Source organism: Arabidopsis lyrata (genome assembly GCF_000004255.2).
Source record: "Arabidopsis lyrata subsp. lyrata unplaced genomic scaffold ARALYscaffold_29, whole genome shotgun sequence".
Taxonomy (NCBI): Eukaryota; Viridiplantae; Streptophyta; class Magnoliopsida; order Brassicales; family Brassicaceae; genus Arabidopsis; species Arabidopsis lyrata.
Window position 1 is genome coordinate 18,383 of NW_003302528.1, and position 7,166 is coordinate 25,548.

Consider the following 7,166-nt stretch of genomic DNA (forward strand, 5'->3'; position numbering starts at 1 on the left):
AGGAATATCTGCTGGGTAAAAGGAATATCCCCTGGACAATAGCATGTACCCCTATTTATAGGAAATACTAGGTTGCCCTAATTGGCTACAGGACAAAATAGAGAGTCGGTGGAGGCCAACTCGACGTGTCGTCGAGCCTACCACGTCGAGACCATGTGATTCTCAAAGGTGGCGCCTTGATGTCCATCTCGACGTGACGTCGAGCCTGTCTGGTCGAGTCTGCTCCCAGGCTGCTTCTTGGCGTCCATCTCGACGTGACGTCGAGCCTGTCTGGTCGAGACTGCTCCCAGGCTGCTTCTTGGCGTCCATCTCGACGTGACGTCGAGCCTGTCTGGTCGAGACTGCTCCCAGGTGATCTTGAACGACTTCATTCCTCTCCAATTCGATCCCAAGTCTAGCTCCAAGGTCGTGTTGGTTCCTCCTTGCTCCATTAAGTCCCAAATAAGCTCCAAAGTACCTAAAACTCATCCAATATGCAACATACTATGCCATGCAATGCAAATCGTACTAAGTGATGAAAATCTTATGAAAAAGGACTATTAATGCAGTGAAACAGAGAGGAAACTAAGCTAAATGCATAAGAAATGCGTGCTAAAAAGAGGTAAAATACAGAGATATCAACTCCCCCAAACTTAGCTCTTGCTTGCCCTCAAGCAAACAAATAGAACCAAGCTGGAGAAGAGGTTTGAAAGTGGAGACTCAGAACCAAAACATGCATATAGAGTAAGTGAATTCAATGTCCAGGTTGCTAATTCTAGAGTGCAAGGTTGACTGATCTCTACTTAAAAACATTAGCCATCTTCTTCACATCTCAACCTAACCTCTGCCTTAATCAAATCAAGCATTCAAATCTGCACATTCCCCTTAACATTTATTAAGTAGGAACCGTGAATCATACTATGCAATGGATATGAACACATTTGGCTAAAGGGTAAAGGTTTTAGAGACAAAGATGGTCCCTTAAAGATCTGGCTTAAATCGCAACAGGGGATCTCTCAAGAATGATTGAGCTTTAGTAGAATGCTAAAGGTGAGTATCAAGTTATGCATACAAGGATAAGACCCCATCTACCCAGAATGTAATCAATATCAACCCAAATAGAGGTCCTATTTCTAATCCCAGAATCATGAACTTAACTCTACCCTTTTGCACTCAAAGCATTTACAGACTTTACTAAAATCATCCCTTTTCTTTTCTTTGCTTTCTATCCTAGGAGAAGCTTTCTTACTGCTCTGTCTAGCGGATCAGGTTTCTTTAACAACTAGGGTTCCCTTTTCTTTCTTCTTATAAACACAAGGCTTTTGCCCAATCTCTTTAAGCTATTTACAGAACCCTTTTTTCTTTACTTTAGCACACCCAAATCCTTTACTAGACTTCTCTTACTTTAGCTACTTCTCCTTAGGACTCTTTTCCCTTTTCTTTTCTTTCAATGATGAACACAACCTTTTCTTTCTTTTAAACACAACCCAAACCCAGAATTAAGCACCCACCTAGTCCTATCTGGTCCAGATAACGTGAACCAGAACTACATGAGATACTATCCTTGTCGTTACAGACCTAACACTTTCTACCAAGCTCAATCGGAATAAGGCCTCACATTCACACACAAATGATAAATGGCTTGAAAGAAGGTTAAGGCTAAGGGTGGGGAATAACTGCTCCAAAGATGGGAGTCAGCTACTTGGACTAGCAAGAGTGATCAAAAGGTAAAAGAAAGTCCAAGTATTTTAAGGTATCCATGAGTTCATAGCACAATGCACAACATGATAATTATAAGTCAAAATTCAAGTTCAAATAGATAGGGAATGGCATCAGATCAAAGCGAGTTTCGACTAAAAACAAGAAAGTCAAGCGTTGAATTCAAAAGATGGTGCGGTCTTACTTCAAGTTCAGTCGATTATGCATTAGAGAACTAACAACCAGGGCACTGAGTTCTACTTAGTGAATAAGCATATTTACAAGGTTATAATCATCATAATCTCCAATGCAAATGCATGATGCAACAGCCCTAAGTGAAAGCATACGAAAACAATCCTAAAATGACAATGCAAGCTATATGAACACTCTGTTTTTGTGAAATCATTTTCAAAAAATTTCAAATTTTTATGGTTTTTCTATGCCTTAGATGCAATGATGCAAAATTTGAAATAAGAAACCAAAACACAATGTCAAATACTCCCTGAGCCCTCCCCCAAACTTAAATTACACAGTCCTCTGTGTAACAAGCATTTGGAAGAGAGTACTCAGGGCAAACCAACAGAGAAACAAAATGAAATGTGGTATATACAATGGTGAATTGGAGTTGTTACCTCATGGATGAGTGAAGAAGGAGGTGATTGACCTGGTACTGGTGGGCTTCATGGGCTAACTCGACGTCTCATCGAGCAGGTACGTCGAGTAGGCTTCATTTTTTTGCTTGGAGTTGGTCCATTGGGCTAGCTCGACGTGACGTCGAGTAGGGCACGTCGAGACAAGGCCACTCGTTCTGTTTTGCGCCTTGGCTTCCTTAAACGCTTTATCCTGAGACACTTAAGCAAAAACATCAAAAATAACAAGGAAATTACTAATATTCACAAGGATAGACATGGAACTTCCTCCCAAGTGAGCTTGTTTAAAGTCTTTAGCTTGACTTCTCACAGTGAATAAGCTTAGGGTGGATTGTAGAGAGCAAATGAGGTCTCATCTGTTCTGCAGGTGGATGAATCATCTGGCTTAGCAGGCTCTCTTGACACATATTCACTTGAGTACTCAATGGCCCCTTTCTCATAGTAAGCTTCTTGTTGATCAACTGGATAGTCTTCTGCTATAGACCATTCTGAAGTGAATTCACTCCCCTTTTTGCTGACCAGAGTGGATGCTTCATCAGTTGGGACGTCCTTGATTGGGAGTGGTTTTTGGTTGGCTATCCCATGTAGCTTCTTGATTTGATCATTCAGCTCTCTCACAGTGCCTGTTAGCTCCCTTATGGCTATATCCTGCCATTTGGACCTCTCCTTGAGTTCTAACCAGCCATCTAGAGCAGAATTGCTAGACTCTAGCAGCTTATCACGATGTTTGGTCGAGCTAGAGTTCTCCAGACGAGTTGTAGGCTTGCTCAAATGTATACTCGAGTCAGCTGGTTGAGCATGTGTTGAGCTTGCTTCATATGCTGTCTTAACCACTGTTTTTGACCCAATCAAGCCTTTAAAGACCTCTGACCCTACTACTTCCTTGTGTGAATCTAGTGACTTACCACAGCTCAAAGTTTCAGTGAGAAGATATCCTGCTTCACCACTCTTAGTCAAAGAAGTTTGTTGGTGATCTTCCTCAGCAACCTCCTCTAGCTGTTCATCAGCTAAGCAATCCATTACCTTAACTACGAAGGTCTGTCCTTCAATTGTTGGCTTCCTCGTGGCATCATTGATGTCAAACTTCATTGTGAAATCATTTCCCAGATTAAGATCAATCTTCCCATTCTTAACATCAATAACAGCTCCAGCAGTGGCTAAGAAGGGCCTTCCTAAGATTAAAGGATCTTTTGGTTCATCCATTTCTAGCACTATGAAGTCTGTAGGGATTTCAGCATTTCCAATCTTAATAGGCAAATCTTCTAATAACCCATGAGGAAATCTGATAGACTCATCAGCCAGGATCAAGGAGATGTTGCAAGGTTTATACTTGCTGAAACCCAGTCTCTTGGCCACGGAGAGAGGCATGAGACTTTTAAAAGCACCTAGATCGCAGAGGCAGTTACTGAAGGCTAAAGTGCCTAGAGAGCAAGGTAGAGTAAACGAACCAGGATCTCCCAATTTCTTGGGAATAACCTTCGTTTGGATGATTTCACTACACTCATGAATCTCCATCCCTTGCACTTCCTTAATTCTCTCCATTACCATGTCTTTGAAGTACTTGTGAGAATCCGGAATCAGCATGAAAGCATCAATGAGAGGCATCCTTAATTCAATCTCCTTGATGTGTTTAGCAAACATGGCTCTGTACTTCTCAATGATATTCCTCTTGAATCTTCCTGGGAATGGTATTTTGGGCTTGTAGGGTGGTGGAACGAAAGCTTTCTTCTTACTCTTATCAACAACATGTTCTTTGATCTGGGGGCTCTGGACTTGATCACGAGGTACAACATCTTGGTCGAGCTTAGTGGTGTCATCGACTTGAGTTTCATGCTGAATGAAATCCTCTCCCTCTTGAATCTCACTGTCCTCAGTGACAGGAGCTATGCTAGGTCGAGTTTGCAGCTCTCGACCACTGCGAAGGTGAATAGCATTAACATGACCTTTCTGATGCTGAATAGCTTTCCCTGGCAGTTGCCCTAGATTCTGAGGCGCAGAAGTAGAAGCAATTTTGCTCTCCACGTACTTCAACCTGGAGTTTAGAGCCTCAAACTTGATATTGAGATCATTGAAGGAGCAGTCTACTTTGTTGTGAATCTCAGCCATTTTCTTATCAAGAGCTATAGCACTAGCTGCTTGACCTTGTAGAATCTGCTGAAGCATTTGTTTCATCTCTTGATTTTGTGCAGGTGGAGCTGGCTGGGGTTGCTGTGCAAAACCGGGTGGTGGATTATATTGTTGATAACCGCCACTAAACTGCTGCTTTGGGACAAAGCCTTGATTGTATGGTATGAATGGCTTGGACTGGTTCTGTTGTTGCAGAGGGTAAACCTGATCTTGAGGGTTTGCAACATTCGTGCTCCGGTAAGATAGATTAGGATGAGCAGGCATGTAGGGGTTGTAGCTCTTGTTGTAGCCACCTTGGTTCTGAATGTAGCTGACTTCTGCAGCCTGAGTGTTCTCCCCCTCTTGGATTTGATAGTACTCTTCTTCAGTGATATAGTGGACTGGTTTCTGGTTAGTAAGCAGAAATTGATCCAGCTTGTCGTTGAGAGCTTTTACCATCTCTTTAGTATGCTTTGCATCCGGATCTCCAATGCTTCTGTTGGAGCGATCAAAATCCTCGTTATAGTTACCATCAGATAGAGCTAAGTTCTCTATCAACTCCCAGCCTTCCTCAACATCCTTATTCAAGAAATTCCCATTAGAGGCAGTGTCTAGCAACATTCTGATCTTGGGCAAAACTCCCCTGTAGAGTGTGCTAAGTAGTGAAGCCTTCTTGAAACCATGGTGTGGACACTGTATAGTGTAGCCTTTGAATCTCTCCCAGGCCTCACAAATTGATTCAGACTGCTTTTGAGTAAAACTGGAGATTTCATTTCGTAGACGTGCAGTTCTTGAATTGGAGAAGAACTTTGTTAAGAATGCCTTCTTGCAATCATCCCAAGATGTGATGGAGCCAGCAGGTAGTGTCTTCTCCCAGTGGTGTGCTTTGTCGCCCAGCGAGAAGGGAAATAGACGCAGCTTGAAGCTGTCTTCACTAACACCATTGATCTTGGTGAGGCTGCAGAGCCTATCAAAATTATCCAAGTGATCCAAGGGGTCTTCCAGAGGCAACCCATGAAACTTGTTACCTTGAATCATTGAGATCAATCCTCTCTTGATCTCGAAATTGTTGTTCTGGACAGGAGGTGGAACGATGCCCTGTCTCTGTTGATGGTTGCGTGGTGCATCACCATCACCAATGTTCCGTGGTATACCAACTCCTTGATTATCATGATCTTGTGGTTCCATGGCGACTGGATTGTGCGGTTCACAGTAGTCTCGGGCTCTACCTTCTCTTAACTCACGAGCTAACTGGTTGATGTTGTCTTTGTAGCTGATGAGGTTGTTGGAGCCTTTAGATCGAGTTTGCATGCAGAGTGATCAGACTCGATGTGGCAGTCTCGACGTGAGGTCGAGATGGTCCCTAACAATGCAGAGTGGCAGACTCGATGTGGCAGTCTCGACGTGTCGTCGAGATGGTACCTGGATCACAAAAACAAGCAGATGAAATGAAGAGTTAGTAACCAACGTAAAGAAAGAACTTGATCTTAAACGTTTCTGAAATCCTAAATGGAACAATGCAACACAAGACTGGCAACGGCGCCAAATTGATACTAAGATTTTGCTATCAATTACCCTAATATACTTTCATGTCATTGCAGTATAAGAGGTTATCAATCCAATCAGGTGCTCTCACTATCAATCAAGATATGCTCAGAGATAACTAAGTCAAGCCAAGCAGAATAGAGGGTTGTTTATCTAACAATCCTAAGCGAACATGCATAAAAACGATAAAGCTACAGAACATGAATGAACATGCATAAAGAGAAATGATTATCAAAACTAAGCAGTAATAAGCAAGCAGGTCGAGTAGAACACAAAATCTAACAGAAACGATAATCAAGCAATCAATAGAGATAAAGGGTCCTGAGGAATGGGGTAATCGATTATGGCAGTCTCCTTAGTCTACCTAGGTGGTTAACAAACTCAATCAAGCTATCCCTAGACAATAGATTCGAATACAAATCAATCCACTCTCGTGACAGAGATTCTCAAGCTAAATCACTTTCATACTCAATTCTCATTGAAGAAATATAACCTAGCAGGCATTATGATTCAATCTAATAAAGTCAATAAGCATTCTAAACATCCAATCTCTTGGGCTAGAGTATGCAAATCTCTGGAAAAGTTTGTTCAGACATTTCATCAAACACCTTTTGGGTGTGGAAATGTCTGAGATCAATTTCCAATTGATCAGAGAAGAAATAACATTAAGATCTACTAAACCAGAAGGGAAATCAAGCAATTCAACACTTAACCACCTAAATATACTAAGGATTCCACACCTAATCTAACCCATCCTCAAGAACCCTAATCCACTACTCAAGAACACTGAAGAACATCATGCATAAAAACCCAGAAAACGTTTCAAACCCAGAAATCATTGAAAAGAAAGTATGTTATAGATAAAAGACAGATCTACAACTTTGATGAAGAAAAGAAATGCAAAAACTCAAAGGATCAACAGGAAAAACGATTACAAAAACTAGGGTTTATGAGAGAACAAAGGAATATCTGCTGGGTAAAAGGAATATCCCCTGGACAATAGCATGTACCCCTATTTATAGGAAATACTAGGTTACCCTAATTGGCTACAGGACAAAATAGAGAGTCGGTGGAGGCCAACTCGACGTGTCGTCGAGCCTACCACGTCGAGACCATGTGATTCTCAAAGGTGGCGCCTTGATGTCCATCTCGACGTGACGTCGAGCCTGTCTGGTCGAGTCTGCTCCC